Below are 24,951 nucleotides of genomic sequence, written 5' to 3'. Positions count from 1 at the left end.
CCAAAAAAAAAAAAAAAAAAAAAAAAAGAATAAAGAGAGTTACTATGGAAAAGGCACGACCCTAGGAGATAAGGATAGAGTGTGGTATTAATACTCCATTCATGATTTACGAGGAGAACAGAATTCATACACATAAAATATCAGTGACAACGTAAGGCTTCACCTGCCAGGAAAATGTCAAAATTGGGCATGTGTTCAACAAAGGAGATTGGTTAGAAAGTTCGTTGGACAGAATGGGACTTGAGCTGAGCCTTTCAGGAAGAGTAGGAGAGAAAATGGAAAAAAGGCATGAGAGGAAATCAGCTGAGTCTTCCCAGTGTCTGCAGGTTCAGTGATGGGCATCAGATTGGCAAGGTAAGCAAAGAGTAATCTGGAACTCATCTTTCCTTTCTGGCAAAGGACGCCCATGGAAGAGTTTTAAATATAAGGCTGCTGCGCAAATATTTGTTAAGGGGAGTTACGAATAAGGATGCATTATTTGATCTGAGGGTAGAAATGAAGGCTGGCAGAGCTGCTTAATTATAATAGGCCAGGTAAAGTCCTCCACAGTGAGGGGAGAATACAGTAGGGCCCTCTGTATGCCTGGGTTGTACATCCACAGATATGGAGGGCTTACTGTACTGCTTCCTTTTGTATAAGGAACTTGGACATCCATGGATTTTGGTATCCGTGAAAGGTCGTGGAACCAATTCTTCAGAGATACTGAGGGCCAACTGTAATGGAAAAACAAAGAACAGGACCGATTAGGAAACATTGTAAAAAATAATCTCAGTAACTGACTGAGAGTAGGAAAGTGAATGTAAAGAAAAGTCATTTTTCCTAACTTGGTGGGTTTTTAAGATGATATGTCATTTACAAGAGTAAAGCAGCCTGGCGCTGATTAGAGGGGCTGGTATATCCCTAAGACAACGTGAAAAATTTGGTTTGAGATTTGGAAGAGTACCAAGTTGGAAATTTTGGCTAGACTGTCAGAGATGTAATTTTTTAAAACACAAGGTCATTTTTAAATGAGATTTAGAAATTAAATCACTTTCAATAGAAGGACTTTGGTATCCAGAGAAGGTATATTATTTGAGGTAACAGCTGAAAATATAAAATGAATATAAATCCAGAGGAGGTGTGAGTTCTGTAAAAGAGCAAGTCCCTGGGGGGAAAGCTTAGTGTCACACTGTGGTTTTGGTGACTTAGGAAGAAAGCTTTACTTTTCTCTGGAAGTCAGAGATTAAAACTAAGGGTAAAACATTTACAAACTGCTTTCAAGTGCACTGCATATTTGATCTTCATGTCAATCATGAGTGAGGCAGAACAGGCAGTGTTATCCCCATGTTGGATTAGGAAAGGCAGGCGTTTGTTCATCTTTCCTGCCAGCCCTCTGGTTAGAGGAAGAGAGTCTTAAAGACCAAGAAGTCGGGGTGGGGGCAGGGAGTCTGGATAAGAGTGATGATGGAGGGCAGCTCAGAACTGAGAAGGTAAGAGTGAGGGCTTCCCCTGTATGCACATGTCTGCTCTACCATCCCCGGTGCTGCCTCCGTGCTGGGAGACTCACCAAGCATGCACTGTGTTTCATTTGTCTTCTCTTCTTGGCACTTAACATCGTACCAGATAGGTGGCCCCCAAAGTTTTATTGAATGCACACTGTTGTTACTGAGTCCAAGCCTGTACTTCTCGCTGTACGACAGGCCAATAAATCGAGAGACAAGTTGTTGGGGCAAAGAATAGCGACTTTATTTGGAAACCAGCAGACCAAGAAGACGGTGGACTAGTGTCCCAAAGAACCATCTTGGAGTTTGGATGCTAGTTTCTTTTATAGAACAAAGAGGGGGAAGTGAAGAGGCAAAGTAAAATAAGGCAATAAGTTGTTGCAAATATCTCCTGGTTTCCACCAGACTCTGGAGGGGATGTGTTAATTTCTTCTTTCCTGTAGCCATTCACAGGTGGGCCTGGTCAGGATGTTTCCTGTGAGCTAAACAAAGGTATTTTAGCTTAATACTCATTGCATGGGAGTCAGGGTTCCTAGAAATGGGCAATTATGTATACTTTACACTATAGGCAGCCCCCCTCTAGTGATTAACTTGTAACAAAAGCAATAGAACACAAATGTTAAAATAAAAGGAACAGACCCAATATGGAGTCAGATTTGTTCTTCCCTATTACAATTTCTGCAAAGGGAATTGAGGAATGAGAAGTGTATAGAATAGAAAATATGGGTCGTGAGCTCCAGTAACTCATAAAGAAATCTAGGTGAGACTCTCGTTTAAGAGAGAGCTTACCTGTGCAATGTTACATGTTGTGTGTGCAGCGTGAGGGGGGCAGTTTGACAAACCACCACTTGGGAAGTTGCAGATGTGATCACGGACACACTCACTGTGGGCGCAGAGGGCTGAGGGGCTGAGTAATGTTCCTGAGAAAAGGGCTGGGGGCAGGGGAGAGGGACGTGTGCTGACATCACAAACAAGGACCGCCAGTCAAACAGATGAGGCACTGAAGGTGCCGGAGGACACAGGACAAGTTGATGTGACGGCGTCAAAGGGAGAGTCCCCAGAACAAGGGCTGTGCGTGTCAGCAGGATTCTGTGTGTGGTGTGACTGCACGTGCCTGTGGTGGAACCAGCCCTGTGAGCTCCTTTGCATCTGGCACAAAGGAGTGCGTGCAGAGCCAGTTCGCAGGCACTAATGAGAGTGGAACTGAGGGTCCTGAAGTGGAAGTGGGGGTCTTGAGTGGAACTGAGGGCCATGTGAGTGAACAGCAGGGTCAAGCACATTGTGAGGGTGGAGGGTGAGCTTTCCTCAGGTTATTTGTTGATACATTTATGTTTAAAGATGTACAAACAAACAAACAAAAAAGATGTGCAAACAAACATGGTTACCAAAGGGAAACAAGGGGACCAGAAGGGATAAATTAGGAGTTTGGCATTAACATATACAAACTACTATATATAAAATAGATAACCAACAAGGACCTACTGTATAGCAGAGGTATAACTATATAACTATACTCAATGTTTTGTAATAACCCATAAGGGAAAAGAATCTGAAAAAGAATATATCTATGTATATATACGTATATATGTATACACACACACACTTGTATATATATATATATATAACTGACTCACTTTGCTGTACACCTGAAACACCAATTGTAAATCAACTATACTTCAATAAAATAAAATATATTAAAAAGTAAATAGCTGCATATTATGAAAGAAAGATATAAAGGAAAGATAGCAAGACAATTAAGACAGCAAATATGCTGCCTTTGATGAGGTTGCCTGAAAAACCACCTGGGGAGGGAGAGGTGGGCAGCTTGGGCCCCACTAAGCAGGATGGGGTATCTTTAATTTTTGACCTTGGAGAGAAGGATGAGAGACGTTAGTGTCACTGATTGAAGTGGCGGGAACTCTAGGCATGAGCTCATGATAGATGCAATGGTCTGTCTGGTCTTTTTTGGAGAATTAGATGATAAGGTCACCTACCCACGATGGGGCTGACTTAGACCTGAAAGAGGAAAGAAAGGTCAGTAGGGACCCCTGTGGGAGGGGATCAGTGGAAGATGAATAAAGATGGCGGGAGTTTGAAGGGAACAGAGATCAGCCCAGGGAAAACTGAGCACTCAGGATTTGAAGGAAGGAGGAAAGAAACCACAAAGGGGGAGAAAGATTCAAAATATTAATGACAGAAGAGAGAAGAGCAGGAGCTGAGTTCTTTGGTTCCGGAAGAGGGAAGGTCGCAGACACAGAGGAAATAGTTTTCTGAAGAGTTAACTGAGGACATTTCCTTTGGAACATTGCACCTAAGACATCCTATTTTCTGATAAAGGGTGTTTTGTAGCTTTGTGTCAACCTTCTGCTGTAGACATGGTCCCTTTGTTTAAATTTCCACTAAAATAAAACGCTTGTCAAACAGGAGCACATAAAAGGAGGATAATTCTCAGGTAAAGTAAAAACCCCTCTGCCTGTTTCCAGGCCCTGTTAGAAAGAGGCTTTAGAAAACATTGATATATGTGTCCTCTGAGTCTAAAATTCTGGTTGATGGGCATGCTGGCTAACTTAGCTCTGGAAAATCTCTGAAGGTCAAATTAAGGGTAGAGGACAGAGTACTCCCGCCCCAGGAGACGGCTGTATATAACTTCCATTTAAATGCCACCAATAAAAAAATTGCCCTGGTATAATTTAAAGCATTTGGTTAAGGAGAAAGTTACTTTATAATTAAATAATACTGCTTCCTTCCTATCTACCCCATGGCTTTGAGAGTTAAGAACTAAAACAATTTAATAAGATAATGTTTCAAGAACGTACAGAGCACCTTCAATCCGAGGGGAATAGCAGGCACAAAGACAGCAGAGAAAGCTGGGCTTGCGGAAACAGGCGATTGCTCAGATACAAAGAGGCGAATCAAAGCACAGGCTCCTTGTTTAGGAAATCGGTTTGCTAGGATGGCGGTGGGTTACATATTTACAAAATAGAAATAGTCTCACAGACATAGGTTACCAAATGGGAAAGGGGGCAAGGAGGGATAAATCAGGAGTTTGGGATTAACAGATACACACTACTATATATAAAATAGATAAACAACAAGGACCTACTGTAGAGCACAGGGAACTCTACTCAATATCTTGTAATATCTATCATGGAAAAGAATCTAAAAAAGAATATTATATATATTCATATATATATATATATATATATATATAAAACGGAAGCACTTTGCTGTACACCTGAAACTAACACAATGTTGTAAATCAACTATATTTCAATAAAAATTTTTTAAAATGCCTTAAAAAAAAAAGGAAACCTGTTTGCTAGGATGGCGGTGGGCTGTTGTCCTGTTGTGCGGGTGTTTGCTTTCCTGCAGGCCATATTCAATACCAAAAAAATCTCTCTGGGTCCATGCAGGGGACCAGATGGGAGCTGAGGGCTGGTTTGTTTCTCACATGTTTGTTTTTAATGTTGGAAGAAGGTGCCTCAAGGATCAGAGACTGAAAATAAAATGCCTGTAGGCTCTAAATCCTTGGCTTTGGCCAGCTTATCTACCAGTGCTTTTAATCACATGCAGTTTCATTTCTCCGGTGCTGTGCCCCTTCATTTCCCCATATGCTCCTGAAATTTCCTCCTTGCCTTTTACAGCTCTTTTTCTGCAAGCCCTAAAGATGCTTGAGAACTTCCTATTGCAATAAGGAAAACAACAACAAAAAAATAAATAACCTTTTAGTCTTGCTTTCCTCCCTCAAAATAACAACCTATATCCTTATCTCCCTGAAAAACTACTGGAAGCTTACCACGATTTTAGTCACTTACAGTCGGTTTCCATGGTTACTACTTACGGAAATGTTCTCTAGCCTTACCATGGACCTCTAAAATCACTGATTTGGGTATTTGTTTGCAATATTTATGCTACTTGTTGCTTGATTCCACTTGCAGCTTTGATTAGAAACTCCTCATTCCATCTTCTTGGTTTTTAGAATGTGTGTCCTTTTCCTTTCACTGATGGGAGGCATCCTGGTGAAAGTCTGCATATGTGGGCTGTGCAGCCTTACAGACCCATCTTTTCGTTCTGGTCTCTAATGATACATGTGTGACCCTAGGAGAGCTGTTTACTTCTTCTTAGGCTCATGTATTCATCTGTGGGAGATAAATTGACCTTGCAGAATTTCTATTAAGTTTAGAGGTAATAGATATTAACTTTTAGCAAGTTCTTGATACATATGAAGACCTCAGTAAGTGGTCCTTGCTATGTGGATTCCTAACATCACTAATTACAACCATCACCATCACCAGCATCATCCCAGCATCACTGCTATCACCACCACCATCACCATCATTATCCCAGTATCCCAGCATCACCATCACCACTATCATCACCATCAGCATTGTCATCACCTTAGTTATTGGAGCACCAAGTTTCTATCTCGTGATGCTTTCACGCATTATCCCTTACTTGCTGATTTGCTTCCACTCACAGTAACACAACTGTAACACAGTATTGAAAAAAAAGAGTTTCATTGTGTCACTTTTGTTGTAAAAAACTTCCAGTTGTAACCCATTTCCTCATAATATCATTTATGTCATCTATGACTTCGTCTTAGAACGTGTTCTTCCATACATCTGGAGTTTGAACAACAGGGTTTCAAACACTTTCCCTTTCCTGTACCTTAGTGTTTGTTGTCTGATCAGCCAAAAATGTTATTTACCTGTGCCTTTTTACACATACAGTCCAGCTGAATTAGCATCTCTTTCTTAAAGCAAATTTTACAGCCCCTAGTTGAAAATGAATAATTAAATATTCCTCCCATTATGTGTATTCAGAACTTTTTAGAGCTTTGTGCCATATATGTTATTTTGCTTGTAGTATAATGAGTTAGTTATTTGTCTGTTTGACCACCCCTCTCCTAATCCTAAAAGCTGCCTAGGGTAACTACATGGATTCATTCCTTTTTGAATTACAACCAGCTTTGTACCTCAACTGGGTGATTTCTGAGACTGACAGTTTTACATATATAGGCCTGCAAACACACATAATTTCAAAGGTATTTAAATAGAGTAGGTACCCAGAATATGAAATTCTAGGCCATGAACTCTTGTGGCTTGAAAAGCCAGGAAGATCATTCCATTGGAAGAGGCTACTCATGATAAAGTATAAAACAAGCAAACTACCTTGTTTGCTTGCTCACCTGCTGAGAAAAGAATAGATACCGAGTTACAGAAGATCTGGGTAATTAAATAGGTGTTTTTTTGATGGCTTGTGGCCTGTTTATTATTTATTATTATATAGAGTACATAGCTATTCAATAAAAAGCATTTATTTTTCCTTATATTGAGGCAAAATGAAAAGAAAATATAAATATATTCCAAAATATTTGAATGAATTTAGTATTTATTTATGAGTAAAAAATATTTATATAGTACTCTGAACTGCTTATAGTTTGTGGTGCACGGGCCTCTCACTGTTATGGCCTCTCCCGTTCCGGAACACAGGCTCTGGACGCACAGGCTCAGCGGCCATGTCTCACGGGCCCAGCCACTCCGCGGCATGTGGGATCTTCTCGGACCGGGGCACAGACCCGTGTCCTCTGCATCGGCAAGCAGACTCTCAACCACTGCGCCACCAAGGAAGCACCACTTACAGTTCTTTTACTCAGTTCTTAAAAGATAATTCACCTATTCTCGCCTAACAAAATGTGTGCTCCTCATTAACTAACATTCTTGGCAAGTCCTTTTTCTCCATTGTCTGTATTAATTCCAATCCCAGCTTCTTTTTATTTTTAATATAGTTACTGTGTGTGTAATATTTGGCCACTGCTTTCCTTATTCCAGAACTACTTTTACATTTACATTCTGACATGGCCTAATTTTATATAAAATGGTGCTCCTGAAGTCTTTAGATCAAATTGATTCTTTTGTATACAAGATATTCCCCAAATGTATGTCCAATATTTCTTAAACTGAAGTACAATTTAAACGTAGATTAGTTCTTGTGTTAATGAAATTTTTCTCAATATGTGAAAAGTAACTTTTCTTTCCAGAGAAGCCAGAGAAACTAGGTCAACTGAGAGGAAAAAATTAAGGGCTATAGTTTAAGAAAATGGATGTTAATAGCACAAATCATTTCATTACATTATCATATATTACAAAATGTGACCTAAGAAAATCCCATGAATTTTTACTCATTAACTAAAGTAATATCTTAATTGTTTGAAATTATTCCTTTTGCTGTACTATATATGCCATTGGTTTCCTTTTAGTCAGTGTGTTCGTAACTTGGAAAATTCTGTTTAATTATGTAATAATTAGCTAGTTAGGTCCATTATTTTCCATTAAATCTTGATTAAAAGCATAAGATATAAACAGAAGCAAGCTATTCAGCTTATCTGAGCATCATGTAATTTATGTTATACTCAGTATTTCATAATAAAATCATTCATTAGTTGCAAATGATGCTGGCTCCATATGCCATCAAAGTTGAAGGGAAAAATTAGGTATTTTAGTTGTTTCTGAGAATGACTGTCTCTCTGTCTCTCTCACTCTATCTCTGTCTCACACCACACTCACACACATACACACCCTCAAGGCCATTTCTCCCCTAGGGATGGTTGTCATATGCTTCAGTAATGGAGATTAAATTCCTAGTAGTCAGTTGGATAGATCTTTTCTTAACAGAGAAGCTAAAATTCATTTAAAACTAATTAAGAATGTATAGGAGGTTAATTTTCCATGTTAAGCCTTATTAAAATGAGATAAGTAATTAATAAAATATCAAAGGATTGCTTTGGAGAAAACTAAATAAAATGACACTACCAAGTATTGTTTCCTAAAAAATAATAGAAACTATGAAAGCAAATCAAGGCAAAAGTTCCAGTCCAACTCATCTTGCTTTGTGTCAGAAGGAAAACCACAAACATAATATGCCCACAACTCTATTAAATAGTGGCTGCTGGTGAAGAATCTGTGAAGTAGCAGCTGCCGTGCAGGTGGGCAGTGACCCTTTTAGTATATTCCAGCTAGAGAAACCCCTGTCATTTGCCAGAATAGATTTCCCCTCAGCAAAACATAACTGGGGATGAAATCTAGCTGGATTCGGTGTCCGATTGCTGAGCTTACTCTCGGACGCTATAAGAGCAGCACGTTCAGTTCTCTGAATAAATTTGCCAGCTGCAGTTTAGATATATGACATAGAGTGGAAGCAAGGGAAAACATTCAAATCCTATCATTTTTCTTTTTGCCAAACTTATAATTTTTAAACTATAGTAGCATCCTTTTGCACCTTGCCTTCTAGCTAAATAGCTTGGCTTGTTTCTATGTTGGGGAAAAGAAAAAAGTCGATTCCCTGGGTCTCCGTTCCAGCAACCTCCTCCAGTGGGTGTTCTGACTCTTCCTCAGTGGTCCTAAGGGACAGGCTGCTCAGAGCAGCAAATACTGGTTTGATTCCTGCAGCCCAGCTCAGCCCCATGCCCTGTCAGGGCAAGTAGTTCCCCACTTCCCAGTCCCCAGAGGCAGCAGGGAGACAAGTAGAAGGTAGGCAGTGCCCTAAATAGTCTCACACTAGAGTGCTTGGATTTATGGCTTTATACAAATACCCTAAACCTCCTTATTTGTTTCCCTCTTTTGAATCAATCAGGTTTTAGTTGGTACCGGATGTGGTCAGGTTCGATCTTGCCCTGTTAGTCTGTGGGGTGGGCTCCCTTGGGCCTGAATCAGGCTCTACCTCTACTGGTGTATCTTCCTATACACCCAGGGCAGCCTGGGCCGTCCTTCAGTATCCTTGGCAGCCTCTTGGAGTACCTGTATGGGCCTTGCTTGGTTATCTTTTTTTGTTTCTTTTTCTAAATTTTTATTGGGCTATATTTGATTTACAATGTTGTGTTAGTTTCTGCTGTACAGCAAAGCGATTCAGTTATCCATATACATATATGCATTCTTTTTCAGATTCTTTTCCCATATAGGTTATTACAGAATGTTGGGTAGGTTTTCTTCAAGGAGTCCACAATGTTACTAGGCTCCTATGATCCACATGTGTACCATCCAACCATGTATTTTCTATTTCCTGTTTTATCATGTAGACTGTAGTTGATGTTAAGTGGCCTGTTTATTTTTTTTCCTTATCTTTGTTTAGGTTCTGCTTTCTGCGGGGTGGTCCAACTTGTTTTTCCTCTGATTAAGTCTAAGTTTTTTAAACATGAAACTGCTAATCTATTTTACTGTCAGATTTTCTCATCATTATACTTGTGTGTCTTCCAAAATAGTAATTGAAAAATGGAAAATGTTCTTATGAGGTCAGTCATATAATGCGTAGGTCAAGTTTGGGGTTACCTGAGAGGTATTGTATATGAACGTTTTATTGCCTAATATTTTTGTATAAGAATGACAGATTTTATTTTGTTTAATTTATTTTATTGAAGTATAGTTGATTTGCAATATTGCATAATTTCTACTGTACAGCAAAGTGAGTCTTATACACATATATACATTCTTTTTCATATTCTTTTCCATTACGGTTTATTGCAGGATACTGAATATAGTTCCCTGTGCTAATCTGTAGGATCTTGTTGTTTATCCATTCTACATATAACAGCTTGCATCTGCTAATCCCAAACTCCCAATCCATTCCTCCCCCACCTCATTTTGTCAACCACAAGTCTGTTCTCTATGTCTCTGAGTCTGTTTCTTTCTTTTTTTTTTGGCCACACCATGCTGTTTATGGGACCTTAGTTCCCTGACCAGGGGTTGAACCTGGGCTCCCAGCAGTGAAAGCCTGGAATCCTAACCACTGGACTGCCAGGGAATTCCCTGTGAGTCTGTTTCTGTTTTGTAGATAAGTTCATTTGTGTCATATTTTTAGATTCCACATATAAGTGATATCGTATGGTATTTGAAGAATGACAGATTTTCATTTTCATCATTCATATAATGATTTAAACCATGACACCACATTTAAAGTCTACTTTGATCTAAAATGTCCACCTAGTAAGTATATAAATATATTTAAATATCGTAGAGAGATTTACCATGCCCCTTGCTGGTCAAACTGAGTAATGTGCAAATATCACTGTTTTCCAAACTACGCTACGTATTAACTGCAGCCTTTTTAAGCCTTGCCCTTTTCCCTATTCTCCCCCTTCTTTTTCTGCTCGACCTTCTCTTTTCTTTTTCCTCCTTCTACTTTTCCTCTTTTTTTCTGATCCATTTTTTTAAGGGCTTGTGAAAGTAATCCTGGAGTTTATATGGGAGAGTAAACAGGTGAGAAATACGTACATGTTTTGTTAAAAAAATGAGTAATAATGAGCAGCTTGATTTCCGTGCTAAACCTTACTGTAAACTCACAATAATTAAATTACTATTGTATAGATAAATTATAAGATAAAGCATAAAGCCAAAATAAATCCACCCCCTCGTAAGCCCAAGTATGGATAAATATACAATGAGTAATAGATGTGACCCCCAAATTAATGAATCAAAGAATTCTTCAATAAGTAGGACTGGTAAATTAATTAACTGAAAAGTAAAAGAAAGTAAAAAAGGAAAGATTGCATTCTAACCTTTCACCTAAACAAGAAAGCAGTGAAATAAATCATAAACATATTTGCATAAATTTTAAATGCTATATTATAATTAAAGTTAAATAATATTATCATATGATCACTGATAATTGGAACCCAAATACAATTATTAAAGAATATGACTTACAGATATAAATAATAAAATAAGAATTATAGTAATAATAGTAATACCACCTATCCTTCTTTGAAACCTTACATCATGTCAGGAACTCTGATAAATGGTTTACTTACAATACCATGTTTAATCCTCTGTGAATCTCACATTATAATCTCTGTGATCTGCAGGAGAGGAACACAGGTCTTAGATTTCAAGTAACTCACTAAACTCTCATAACTTAAAGTTTAGTCTGACTTTTTATAATCACTTAAAACACTCCTGTGTGTAGTTATTTAGGTTGCTTTACTTTATTAATATTATAACACTCAGATGAACTTTTTGATATATACACACATGTTTAAGAGAGAACTCTGCTTTTAACCGTTAGGTTTTAATGATTCGAAAGAATGGACTACTCATTTTATTCTTTTATGTCATATTGGTGGACATTTATATTGCTTGTTGATGCTCCCTATTACAAATGAACATTTTCATGTACCCACCTTTTTGCACCTATTGAAGGATTTCTTCCTTCTACTAAAATGACTGGATGATGGGGATGCACAGTTTAAATGTTAAGGAGAATTTGTTAGAAGTGTCAGCAGAGATTCATGTCTTGTTTCTGATTTTAATGGAAATGCATCTGACGATTGATCATTAAGGATGATTTCATGTTATTTGCTTGTTCTTGAAAAAAAGTTATTTTTCCTTAATTGTTTCTATTCTATTTTTTTTTTTTTTTTTTTTTTTTTTTTTTGTGGTGCGCGGGCCTCTCACTCTTGTGGCCTCTTCCGTTGCGGAGCACAGGCTCCGGACGCGCAGGCTCAGCGGCCATGGCTCACGGGCCCAGCCGCTCCGCGGCATGTGGGATCTTCCCGGACCGGAGCACAAACCCGCGTCCCCTGCATCGGCAGGTGGACTCTCCACCACTGCGCCACCAGGGAAGCCCTCTATTCCTTTTTGTAAAACAATATTTTTAGACACAAACAGGCATTGGGCTTTATAAAATTTTTGTGCACAGTTGTTCTTTCAATAAGTAGTAATTTTCTTGCAAAAGTAGTTACAATCAGTAGTTAATGTTCTTGCAAAAGTTTACTTGCAAAAAACCTTCTAGTTTTATTGAATAGAGTTCTAGAGCAAATAAAAGTTAGAGCATATCAGAGTTTTAGAGAAAATCACGATTCAGTTAGAAAAAAGAGGGAAAGAATATGGTGACTGAGCTGTAACATCATAGGATACCAAACAGATTATGACCATGATTCAAAAGGAGAATGAAAAGAATAAAGAAGTATATATGACTCCTGTCAGAACCAGAATCAGAAATGAAGGTGCTATTACCAAACCAAGAGGGGCCAGAAGAGTAGCATTGGATAAAGTGAATGTAATCTTGCACACTTCCTCAAGGAAGATTTAAAAGGGAAGATGCTGGAGATGGAGTCCCTTTCAAAACGTCCTTTGAAATTATGTTCCATTCTTTGCTTTAATAATATTATCCTTGTATCAGAAAAAAATGCTCTCCAAATAATTCCTGGTGGGATTTTGATTAGAATTGAGTTCATTGATTAATTCATCTTTAAATATTTCAACATGTTACATTTATTGGTGTCTTCTTTTATGTTCTTCAATAATAATATATAATTTCATTTGCAAAATGTTTCACATTTTGGTAAACTTTATCCCATTGTATTTTAGAAAATTTTACTCAACATTTTTCTACTAAAATTTCTGTTTGGTGACTGGTGGTTTAATGGAATGTTACTAAATTTAGCATGTTGACCTGATATCCAGCAATTTTTTGACCTTTCTTATTAATTCTAAAAGTTTGTAGATTCTCTGGGCTCATGTGAAGATCATAAATGTCCATTTTCTGCAGAATGTGTCAGTTTTGACTCTTGCTTTATGATTCTCATACCTTTTCTTTATTTTCACTATCATTTTGTCCTGAGGGGGGCCTCTAGGGCAATGTTGAACAGCAGAAGTAATACCAGATCCTCATGCGTTGATTTTTATGGACTGCTTGTAAAGTTACACCAATCAGACATGATATTTACTTTACATTTGTCTGAGGAAGAGAGATAACTATTTTTAATAGACTAAGGAAGTAACTTTCCCCGAGTTTTTCATGATGCTTTTAGTCATGAATAGACATGAAGTTTTATCAAATACATTTTCTGCATCTATTAAATTTGGTCATATCCTTTATGTGATGAAATAACATTGGTAGATTTTCTAAATGTGGAGCATCATTGAAGAAACCTTTCTTGACTATGATATATGAATATTTTAAATAGCCAACTGCCTCAGAAGGTTGGGTTAATTATACTGCATAGTTCACAGTGTGTTATTATCGATTCCTGCAAGGTTCTTGTCTTTTAAAATTCATCTTTATTTATAAGTTCGACAAGTTTATAAATTTCTTTACATATGATGCCTTAATATCAAGGTTATACTAGTTTCATAAAATCGGATGATTCTGGATTTTTTTCTGTACTATGTAACAATGTGTATAAGGATTATCTATTAGTTGAAATTTTAGAAAAACAATCTCTGCAAATACTCCTGGATGAGACACCTATTTTTATTCTTTGGTCAATTTTGGTAACTTGTATATTTCTAAATATTAACAAATTTCTAGGAACATATTGTTTCACTTATGTTTTCAAATTTAGTGACATATTTTAATGATAAATTATGTATTTTAAAGTCACAAATTTATGTGAAGATATATCTATTTTACATTTTTTATATTATGTGAGCTATTATTTTATTTTTGTTTAATCTTGTCGGATATTTTTTGGGTTCTTTTTCAAAACACAGGAAATTATTTTTACTTGGTTCCCAAGATAAATCGTATCAGCACACCCTTCTTAGGATTTCTCATATACATTCTGACCCTACGTGGTCATATTTGCTAATGCCAGGTGAACTACATTCTCTCTCTATTGTCTGCATTCTCTGTAACTCTAGACTTTCTTTAAAATAAAAGTGCTTTTTTAAAGGTTATTTTTAGCTCCTTAATTGTATGTTTCTAGAGGCATAAATTATTTGTCTTAGCATCTCCACATCACTGATGTAGAAATGATCAGAGTATATTGGCCCATCTCTTAAGTTTTATGAATTAGAATAAATAACGTTACAATACTGATTTAACTACAATTTGTGAAGTTGTAGTTTAAAAGATTCCAGGGGCAAAGTTGTACATAATCTCTCCCTTTAAAATCATAGTGTAATATAACTCCTGGCTGAAAAAATCTGCGGTTCTTTAAACTTAAAAAATTTAAAGTTAAAAATTGGTATATGTGATATATATGCATATATGATATATATGCATATATGTGATAAAAATATATGCATATATGATAAAAATCATGGCTGTTATATTTTATATGTCAAAATATTCTATGTGTTGACAATAAAGAAAAGAAAATTGTAAAAGATTAGTAGTTACAGCAGTTCCACCATGAAGCTTGTGTGTGTGTGTGTGTGTGTGTGTGTGTGTGTGTGTGTGTGTGTGTGTGGAGTGGATTTCCTCTACACTTCTGAGGTCCTTTCGCTGGTATAATAATCAGATTGACATAAGATGGATTAACAGGAGAAAAACAAATTTAATTTTGTAAGTATGGAAGCCTTATAGGTGAGGCAACTAAGAAGTGACTGAAGCAGGTTGTTGATACACCTTTTTAGACAAAGAATCAAATATGTGTGAAGATTTGATGAAACAAAGGGGTTTTGCTTGGGGTAGCAGATTAATGAAGAAGTAACACAGTTTGTTTAGACAGCTTTCTTGGCCTCGAATTCCCTGCCTCTGGCAATAGGATGCCCTCCATCCCCCTGCCATAGGGAGGATACCTCCCCATTGGAGCTTTGTTTCCTGCTTTCACAGGGACAGAGGAGGGCCAGAGTTTTCTTTTTGTTTCAGCTGTCTCTCCATTAACTTTATTTATTTTTTTTGTTTTGTTTTTTTTTTGTTTTTTTGTTTTTTTTGTTTTGCGATACGCGGGCCTCTCACTGTTGTGGCCTCTCCCGCTGCGGAGCACAGGCTCCAGACACGCAGGCTCAGCAGCCATGGCTCACGGGCCCAGCTGCTCCGTGGCATGTAGGGTCTTCCCGGACCGGAGCACAAACCCGTGTCTCCTGCATCGGCAGGCGGACTCTCAACCACTGTGCCACCAGGGAAGCCCCTCCATTAACTTTAATTTAAAATAATCAATATGCCACCTTGGCACATTTGGGGGCAGCCTGCCCTGAGCCACAGGACATGTAACATTGGACAGGAGAATCTGTATTAAAATATCATGCTTGTTATATTTTAGAATCTCTGCCTCACAGTAAAATTCCTTTTTCTAGAGATAAGACTGAATTTTTTTCTACAAGACAGGCAAACCCTGTTTTATTGCACTTTTCAGATAATACGTTTTTTACAAATTGAAGGTTTGTGGCAACCCCACTTGAAGCAAGTCTGTGGCTGCCATTTTTCCAATATCATTTTGTGTGTTGGTTACGTACTGGTAATTCTCATAGTATTTCGAATGTTTTCATTATTGTGTTTGTTACAGTGATCTGTGATCAGTGATCTTTGATGTTACTATGGTAATTGTTTGGGGGCACCACAAACCATTCCCATATAAGATGGCAAACATAATTGATAAATGTGTGTGTTCTGACTGACCCACTGACTGGCTGTTCCCTGTCTCTCTCCCTCTGCTTGGGACATAGCAATATTTTATTAGGACAATTAATGACCCTACAAGGAGACACAGCAGTATTTGTATTAGGACAATTAATCACCCTACAAGTGTTCAATTGAAAGTAAGAGTCACATGTCTCTCATTTTAAATCAAAAGCTAGAGATGATTAAGCTTAATGAGGAAAGCATGTTGAAAGCCAAGACTGGGCGAAAAACTAGGCCTCTGTGCCAAACAGGTAGACAAGTTGTGAATCTTGAAGGAAATTAATAAAAGTGCTACCCTAGTGAACACATGAATGATAAGAAAGCAGAACAACCTTATTCCTGATTTGGAGAAAGTCTTAGTGGTCTGAATAGAATATCAAGCGAGCCACAACGTACACTTAAGCAAAAGCCTAATCCAGAGGAAGGCCTCCACTCTCTTCAGTTTTTTGAAGGCTGAGAGATGTGAAGAATCTGCAGAAGGAAAAGTTTGAAGTAGCAGAGGTTGGTTCATGAGGTTTAAGGAAAGAAGCCATCCTCATGACATAAAAGTGCAAGGTGAAGCAGCGAGTGCTGATGTAGAAGCTGCAGCAAGTTATCCAGAAGATCTGGCTAAGATAATGAAGGCAGCTATACTAAACAATAGACTTTCAGTGTAGTTGAAACAGTCTCAAATTGGAAGAAGATGCCGTCTAGGACTTTCATAGCTAAAGAGGAGAAGTCAATGCCTGGCTTCAAAGCTTCAAAGGACAGACTGACTCTCTTCTTAGGAGCTAATGCAGCTGGTGACTTCAAGTTGAAGCCAATGCTCGTTTACCATCTGAAAATCCTAGGGCCTTTAAGAATTATGCTAAATCTACTCTGCCTGTGCTCTATTAATGTAACAACAGATCCTGCATGACAGCATGTCTGTTTACAACACTGTTTACTGAATATTTTCAGCTCATTGCTGAGACCTACTGCTCAGAAGAAAAGATTCCTTTCAAAATGTGACTGCTCATTGACAACGCACCTGGTCACCCAAGAGCTCTGATAGAGATGGACAGTGGGATTCATGTCGTTTTCATGCCTCATAACACAACATCCATTCTGCCACCCATGGATCAAGGAGTCATTTTGACTTTCAAATTTTATTAAATAAGAAATACATTTTGTAAGGCTATAGCTGCCTCAGTTAGTGATTCCTCTGATGGGTCTGGGAGAAGTCAACTGAAAACCTTCTGGAAAGGATTCATCAGTCTAGATGCCATTAAGAACATTTGTGATTCATGGGAAGAGGTCCAAACATCAACATTAACAGGGAATTTAGATCGATTTCAACCCTCCTGGATGACTTGGAGGGACTCACTCGTCAGTGGAGGAAGTCACTGCAGATGTGGTGGAAACAGCAGGAGAAGTAGAACTAGAAGTGGAGTCTGAGATGTGACTGGATTGCTGCAATCTCATGGTAAAACTTGAATGGGTGAGGAGTTGCTTCTTATGGATGAGCAGAGAAAGTGGTCTCTTCACATGGAATCTACTGTTGGTGAAGATGCTGTGAAGACTGTTGAAATGACAACAAAGGATTTAGAATATTAACATCAATTTAGTTGACAAAGCAGGGACAGGGTTTGAGAGGATTGACTTCAATGTCGAAAAGAAGTTCTACTGTGGGTAAAATGCTGTCGAACAGCATTGCAGGCTACAGAGAAATCGCTCGTGAAAGGAAGAGATGCAGCAAACGTCACTGCTGTTTCATTTTAAGAAACTGCCGCAGTCACCCCAGCCTCAGCAGCCAGCACCCTGATCAGTCAGCAGCCACCAGCATCAGGACAGGACCCTCCACCAGTAAAACTATTGCAACTTTTGCTCAAGGCTCAGATGATGGTTAGCAGTTATTAGCAATAAAATATTTTAAAATTAGGGTATTGATACATTGTGTCTTAGGCATAATGCTATTGCACACTTAATAGACTACACAGTATAGTGTAAGCATAACGTTTATATGTCCCGGGAAACCAAAAATTGCGTGTGACTTGCATTATTGCAAGATTCACTTTATTACAGTGGTCTGGAACCAAACTCACAATATCTCTGAGGTGTGCCTGTATAGAAGAATGAGTAAAACTTTACCAGGTAGACAAGAAAAGACAGACATTCCAAAAGAACTTGCTTTATTTTGGTATTCACTTCATTGTTGTCAGGAACTGAACCTGCAATATCTCTGAGGTGTGCCTGTATTTCAGTTTCTTTCTTAGTGACAGTATGCATCTCCTTTAGGTTAAAGAAGATGAAAAACAAAGATGTGTATTCATTGTCAAAACTTAAAAAACATTTATCTAATTCAACTAAAAAAATACACAAAACACAAATGCTAATTTTTTTTTCCCATTCTTATTGCAAGCCTTTCTTTGTGAAACAAATTCATTTGATATATGGCATAATTAAACTTATAGAAGATATTTCAATCTATATTAAGTACTCTAGCATAACGGTTCATAATGCATTTGTAATATATTGATATGAATTTTGGATCTAGCATAATCTCAGGATTATTGTTCTAGAAAATATTCAGTATTCAAAATTAAGTTCTAAATTGTATGAAAACAAATGGGACATGTAGCAGTATTTTCTCTTGTGTTTAGGAAATAAAGTCCTGATAAAAATGTTTGAAATAATTTTTATGAAAGAAGTTTAAAAGTATAGCTATCAATCATGTAAGAACTAATTTCTAAACCCTTTGTCCTCTTAGTCTAGACGGGGGAAACTGAGAATTGACCCCTGAGAGAATGCCTTAAATTTTTAATGACTTCCTATTGAAATTAACTGAAGCTCAATCATTAAAAACATGGCATGGCCTATCTTTATTCATTCAGTATTTCAGCTTACTCTGGCTGTCTTCATTTTGAACTGACAAACACTGTCTTTATCATCCTAATAGAATGAGAAAAAGAGATCTGCATACTTTGTTTTCTGCTGTTTTATACACAAACCTCAGTAAATGGATTCTGAGACTTCATTCTCATTTTTATGCCAGGGCTCTTATTGATTCTTTAGCCAGTAAGACAGGCACTCTGGAAGGAATACATGAAGAGAACAGCAACACTGTCTGATAAGTGGTTGCCAGAATCACTGGTGTTGTAATTTTGGTAATGCACTTCTCTGTCTCAAGTTATAAGGTTGGAGATACGTAGACCCTCTTTTCATCACTTTATGTGTTATCTGTTGCCTTTTTTGCCTCTCATGAGCATCTGCTCGGTTCATGAATGCTGAGTGAAAGTTCTGTTACACTGATTAAGTGAAGAGTGCAGCCATGAGTGAATCATAGTGAATTATCTTAATATTTAATTTCTACTTCTACTATGTAAACTTTTATTATAATTATGGAAATGTTTCGATTTCCACATGTTAGTTTTTGGTGATTTCAAAAACAGAATAATTGGAACGTATAAAATGTCTTTTCCTTAAGAGGTTGAAAAGTGAGCAGTAATAAAAAATCAAATACCCAAAGGTATGCCTATGATACGATTTGATTCACCACTTACTGAACACCTGTAATGTGTCAAGACCATGCTGGGTGCTGAAGGGGATATAAACAAGAGCTGTGCCCATGTTCATATGTAGATTACATTCTAATAGAAGAGGTTTAAATGTAGGCAGCTATTGTATTTTAATGCCTAATGTGATAACAGCCATGTTCATCCATTCATCCAATAAGGTTTTTTTTTTTTTTTTTTTTTTTTCGGTACGGGAGCCTCTCACTGTTGTGGCCTCTCGCGTTGCGGAGCACAGGCTCCGGACGCGCAGGCTCAGCGGCCATGGCTCACGGGCCCAGCCGCTCCGCGGCATGCGGGATCCTCCCAGACCGGGGCACGAACCCGTGTCCCCTGCATCGGCAGGTGGACTCTCAACCACTGCGCCACCAGGGAAGCCCAATAAGCATTGTTTGAGTGCTCATTCTTGAGTCCAGGTTCTGAGGATACAACAGTCCCTCTGCTCAGTTAAGTTACATTCTCACAAGGAGAGACAGATAACGTACAAGCAAACAAGCAAGTTATTAATATCATGTAGTTTCAGGTACCACGAAGAAAAATACAGCAGCGTAAGGAGATGGACAGTGGTGTGCTCTTGATGTGCTTAGCTGGATAAGATGTATAGAGAAGAGTTCTCTGATCCCCTTGGCATCTGACTGGCAGGGGAGGGAGAGGTTGCAGCACAGAAAAGATAAGTTGAACTTGAGGGAGAAGAGGTTGTTTTCCAGGCACTGTGGATCAGACTGCATGGGGTCCTGCGTGAGTGCTTGGGGATGGAGTGTGGCCTCCTGAGGGCGTGGGAAACCTTTAACAGCTCTGCTTATGCTCACTTCTATTTATAAGCAGAGGATGCCTGTGAGGAGAGCTGTACTTAGAAGTAGAATAGCGTTCCACTTCATTTTGTGGGAGGAATTAGAGCAGTAAGATCCCACTGAGGTGGACCAGTTAGGAAGGCGTAGCAACTCCCCAGGCAAGCAAGTAGTGGATGGTCACGGAGTGGACTGGCCTGTAGTATTGCAGATGCAGAGCTGAAAAGGCTTGCAGCTGGGTGTGTGCACGGGGTATTGGAGGGGCTTCTGAAGGTTTCCTGAGCCTGAGTCCAGGAAGGGATGGTGAAACCATGAAGGGAGTTATGGAAAATGGATATGGGAGCAGGTTTCTGGAGCTGTGACAGGTAATTTCCGATGGGGACTTTTGAGGTAATGATAGGGCTCTTGATTTGAGGTATCCAGGAATCTCATGCAGCTATGGGGTAGATTTTGGAAGAAAGTGTGAAATTCAAGATGCATGTTTGGAAGTAAAGATGTTCAGCATAAAAAAGGAATAGCTGGGACATGTGATTAAAAAAAAAGAACAAAAGTGTCAGTAATGAATTACCATACCGGTAACCAATTCTGAGAGATGTTACTCTATCAGTTACTCGAATGTGAAAAGTAAAGACATTTGAAATGGAATAAAACTAGGGCAGCTCGGGCTAGTGTAGGCAAAGATAGCCCTATATTAGTTAGGAATAGTAATTACAGACATGACACAAGTAGCTATTTATAGCTTGTTAAAAAATTTGCATACATTGTCTCATTCTTTCCACGACAACAACATGTGGGTTCACTATGACATTCTCATTTAACAGAGAAGGAAGTTAAGGTTTAAAGAAACTGACCAATTTCCCAAAGTTGCCCAAGTCATATGTGGCAGAGTTAGGACTCAAGGCCAGCTCCTTATGCTACTGTTTAATGAAAAGAATACAGATTCCTCCTTCTGTCTTGTGCTGTACTCACAGCACTGATGTCATCCTAAACACTGCCAACTCCCTAAATTAGGAAACATCAGTGAAACCAATACCAACCTGTTGTTCAGTTCACAAACCTTGATAGAACCCAATTAAGTTAGTTCATATTAGTGCATAGTGAGGTCGTTTGTGTTCATTAATGTGTTCATTCATTCAACACACATCTATTGATTTCTGTGCATTGGACAGTGTTCTCACTTGAGAGGATCAAAAATGCATGAGGTAGAAATTAATCCAAAGGCACAGAGGAATAAACAGGCAGTTATAAGGACCATGTGGTTAGCTCTGTCCCGGGAAGTGTGTGATGCCGTGACAACCCAGGAGTAACGTGGAGCCCAGATTCAAAGGGTCAGGGAAGACTTCGCATGGGAGGTGACACTGTTACAGAACCAAACTTGGGTCCTCTCTCCCGAGTGCTCAGTAAAGTCCATCTGCTGGCACCCAGTTGTGGTGAAGGAAAGTACAGCAGTTACTGCAGGTGCCAAGCAAGGAGAACGGGCAGCTAGTGCTCAAAACACCCAAACTCCCCGATGGGTTTCAGGGAAGTATTTTGACAGGCCAGGTGAGGGAGGAGCATCCCAGGTGTGTGATCAGCTCGGTCACAGTTCTCTGGTTGGTTGATGGTGAGGTAACCAGGCGGTGTCACAGGGCTTAACATCATCAGTCCTCAGGCTCCAGTAGGTCTGGGGGCTACATGCTCATGGTCATCAGGTAGTTAACTTCTTCCATTGGTAGGGGTTGAGCATGTGTAACGCAGCTCAGGAATGTGTACCAGACACCATCATCTGGGTACTACAGGGAGGGGCTAAAGCTGAGGATATGGGAGAGGGGTCCATCCTGGGAAGGCCCCATAGGGTCCTGCTGGTTACGGTATCTAAGCTGAAATCAGAAGTGTCATGTGATGAGTTGGGTTTATTAAAGAGGCAGCAAGACCTGAAGATGGGAAGACCTAAGAGGGAACAGAGTTGTTGGAGCATAAAGGGTCAGGTGGCGGGGTGTCCACATGCGAACTTGAAGAGGTAAGAGGCGGAAGGCAAAGTGGGGCCTTGACACCTAAATTACAAGTAAATTTGTAAAACTATATGTGATGGATTCTCTCTATAAAGAGGACAGAGTAATGTCTAATACATTTCAGGTTTCTATCAAGATTTTATTTTAAGTTTGTAATGCCTACTGCTAAATTTTAATTTTTCTGGAAAATGGTTTTGTGTGAACTAAGGTATTCCTGAATAAGTGAAGTATCCTTTTGATTCTTTATATTATTGTCTGTTAAGTCATTGGTCCTAAGAAAGCAGAGGGGGTGTAGGGAGCAGGATGGACTGGATTCAGAATTCTAATAATCTATTTTGTGCATTTTTTTTTTTTTTCGGTACACGGGCCTCTCACTGTTGTGGCCTCTCCCGTTGCAGAGCACAGGCTCTGGACGCACAGGCTCAGCGGCCATGGCTCACGGGCCCAGCCACTCCGCGGCATGTGGGATCTTCCCGGACCGGGTCACGAACCCGTGTCCCCTGTATCGGCAGGCGGACTCTCAACCACTGTGCCACCAGGGAAGCCCCTATTTTGTGCATTTTAATCCCATTTTTAGACAGAATAATGCTGAGTTTTCCACTTTGCCTCCTTTCCTTTTTGGGGGGGTATGGAATCACTGAAGTTTTGATTGAACTTTCTTAGTATTGGTATACTCAAGATCGCTTTCAGAAATATGTGAATTTAGCTCTAACAGCCTCAGAATGAAACTAGATTAATTTCCCCCAATTTTGCTTTTGTCATTACACAGGTTTTTAAATACTTTTAATTACAGGAAAAGGATTATGGACACTGAGCATGCAGTGGCATGTGGCCTTCTTATGTTTATTGCTGTTTTCTTTTCCAGTGATACTTCTGTTTAGGAAAAGATCATGCTTCACGGACACATTTGTTTCTCAGAAACATTTCTGAAGATGCGAAATACAATAGGAGGCCTGGGACTCTATCCCAGTTGGCTCCCCAAATAGGTTATTTTGAAACATTTTTCACCCACATGAAAGTTACAACAGTAACATTTTATCAACAAGTGTATTTATCATAGCAGTAAACACATTTCCAGCAAAAAACCTGTTCAGGATTGAACAAATATATTCCAGCCCCTAAGCAAAATCCTGCTCTATAAATATGCCCTTATCTTGTAAGGTTTTGGGAAGAGGAGTTCTGGAAGAGAGCTTTTTTTTTTCATAGGCAAGAGACATATCAGTTTGTTAAGAGAGTAATTGGGCAGGAGACAGGGAGGTCTGGGGAATGAGGAGAGAAAGGCTCATGACTAATACAGCCTCACCTGTAAAGCAGGGATAAGAACCTTTCTCGTGAGGATTAAATGACATAAGTTCCACAAACCCTTACTTCTGTGCCTCTCACAAGCTAATTGCTCAGGAAAAAAAAAAAAAAAAAAGTGTTCATTTTCCTTCCTTCATCCATTTGAACTCCAGTTTGCATTTCGTCGTGGCTCCTGACATGGAGCAGGGGTGGGAATGGGGAGTTAGTGCCTTTTTGCCTTTCTTTGACCTGAGGGGACACCGCCAATGCTCCAGGGGCACAGAACATGGCTGCCTCTGTACGTCATGTAACGTTTATGGACCCTTGGCCGCTGCAGTTCCCTGGAGACGGCCATGGGGTGCGCAGGCCAGACAGTGCCTTCTGTAGGGAGAAGACAGTAGGATTAAGTCAGGAACTTCAATCCTCCGTGCAGACAGCAGCTGGAGGCCCCCAAGCCTCATTCTTAGCCTCGATGCCCAAGATTAAAATGAGTTAATGTTTCTAAAGCACTCAGAACAGTGGCTGCCAAAGCATGTAACTCTTTCAGATAAAATAAAAGTCAGAAACCAAGACTTCTCCCAGATTTCACCCATGACAGATAAAGATAGCAAGATCGCTTTTGGGGCCTCTCATCTCCTTTTATCCACTCTGGTCACAGATTTCTCTACTTTAGCCACCGCTAATTATGACCTAACCTTGGGAAGCTTCCTCTTCTAGAGTTCATCAGTTCATTTTGAATCCAGGCAGCCTGGCTGCCCAAAGAATTTCTTTTGTTCTTTTTCTTTCCTTTCTTTCCCTTAAAATAAACACCTAGCTGATTTATTATAAAAACGTTTTATTCGTATAGCATTTATTCAGTAATAGACTTTACTTTTGTTGTTTTCAGCGGTGTGATAGATAAGGATTTGGAGGTCAAGGTTCCCACATTGTGCTGTGTCACTCCAGCATAGGTTAACGTGGCTGAGTATTTTTCCTTACATGCTGTAGTACATAGAGAGCACGTGTTCAGTTATGATCCAGAGGTTGGGACAAACACAGACTCTGTTACCTCGATAGCTTCTGCTTATCACACTGCCCCCCCACTTAATGGCCATTTCACTGCTAATAGTACCTCAATTTTAATTGGATACAAAAAACAAGGAGGTAAGGGACTAGGAATTGACACTTTATTCCTGGTCAGAACATCTAATAAAAGCCGTAGTGCAAAGAGTTGTGATATTAAAAAAAAATTACTTTGGAAAATTAAGCCAGCGCTGCTCTTCTTAACCCTCTACCATAGATAACTGAGAAGGGGTTACATATAATGATCTTTAAAAGTAAGCTATAGTTTCACCTGCCCGGAGTGCCTGACAAATAGATGAAGGACTGGAAAGCGGGCAACGGATGGAGTGGTTGACCTCTCTGGCATCCTTCAAGTCCCCTGATTCCATGATTTGAATGCATAATTTCACATGCATTTATTCAGAGTTATGTGCGCCCAGACTACTTTCTGCTAAATTCAGACTCCCACTCTTAAACATTGGAGACAGAAAGAAGCCTG

At 39.1% G+C, this 24,951-nt stretch overlaps 1 protein-coding gene across 2 annotated transcripts in view; it reads left to right on the top strand.

Moving 5' to 3' along the window:
- The window catches only part of ADGRB3 (adhesion G protein-coupled receptor B3), an 800,758-nt gene that overhangs the window by 125,507 nt on the left and 650,300 nt on the right, over positions 1 to 24,951 (top strand). The gene's annotated exons all lie outside the window — the stretch shown is intronic.

The sequence above is a fragment of the Lipotes vexillifer genome, unplaced genomic scaffold (genome assembly GCF_000442215.2).
Source record: "Lipotes vexillifer unplaced genomic scaffold, Lipotes_vexillifer_v1.1 scaffold133, whole genome shotgun sequence".
In the NCBI taxonomy this organism is placed as follows: Eukaryota; Metazoa; Chordata; class Mammalia; order Artiodactyla; family Lipotidae; genus Lipotes; species Lipotes vexillifer.
The sequence above is the reverse complement of the archived record's forward strand: the minus strand, read 5'-3'. Positions and strand labels throughout refer to the sequence as shown.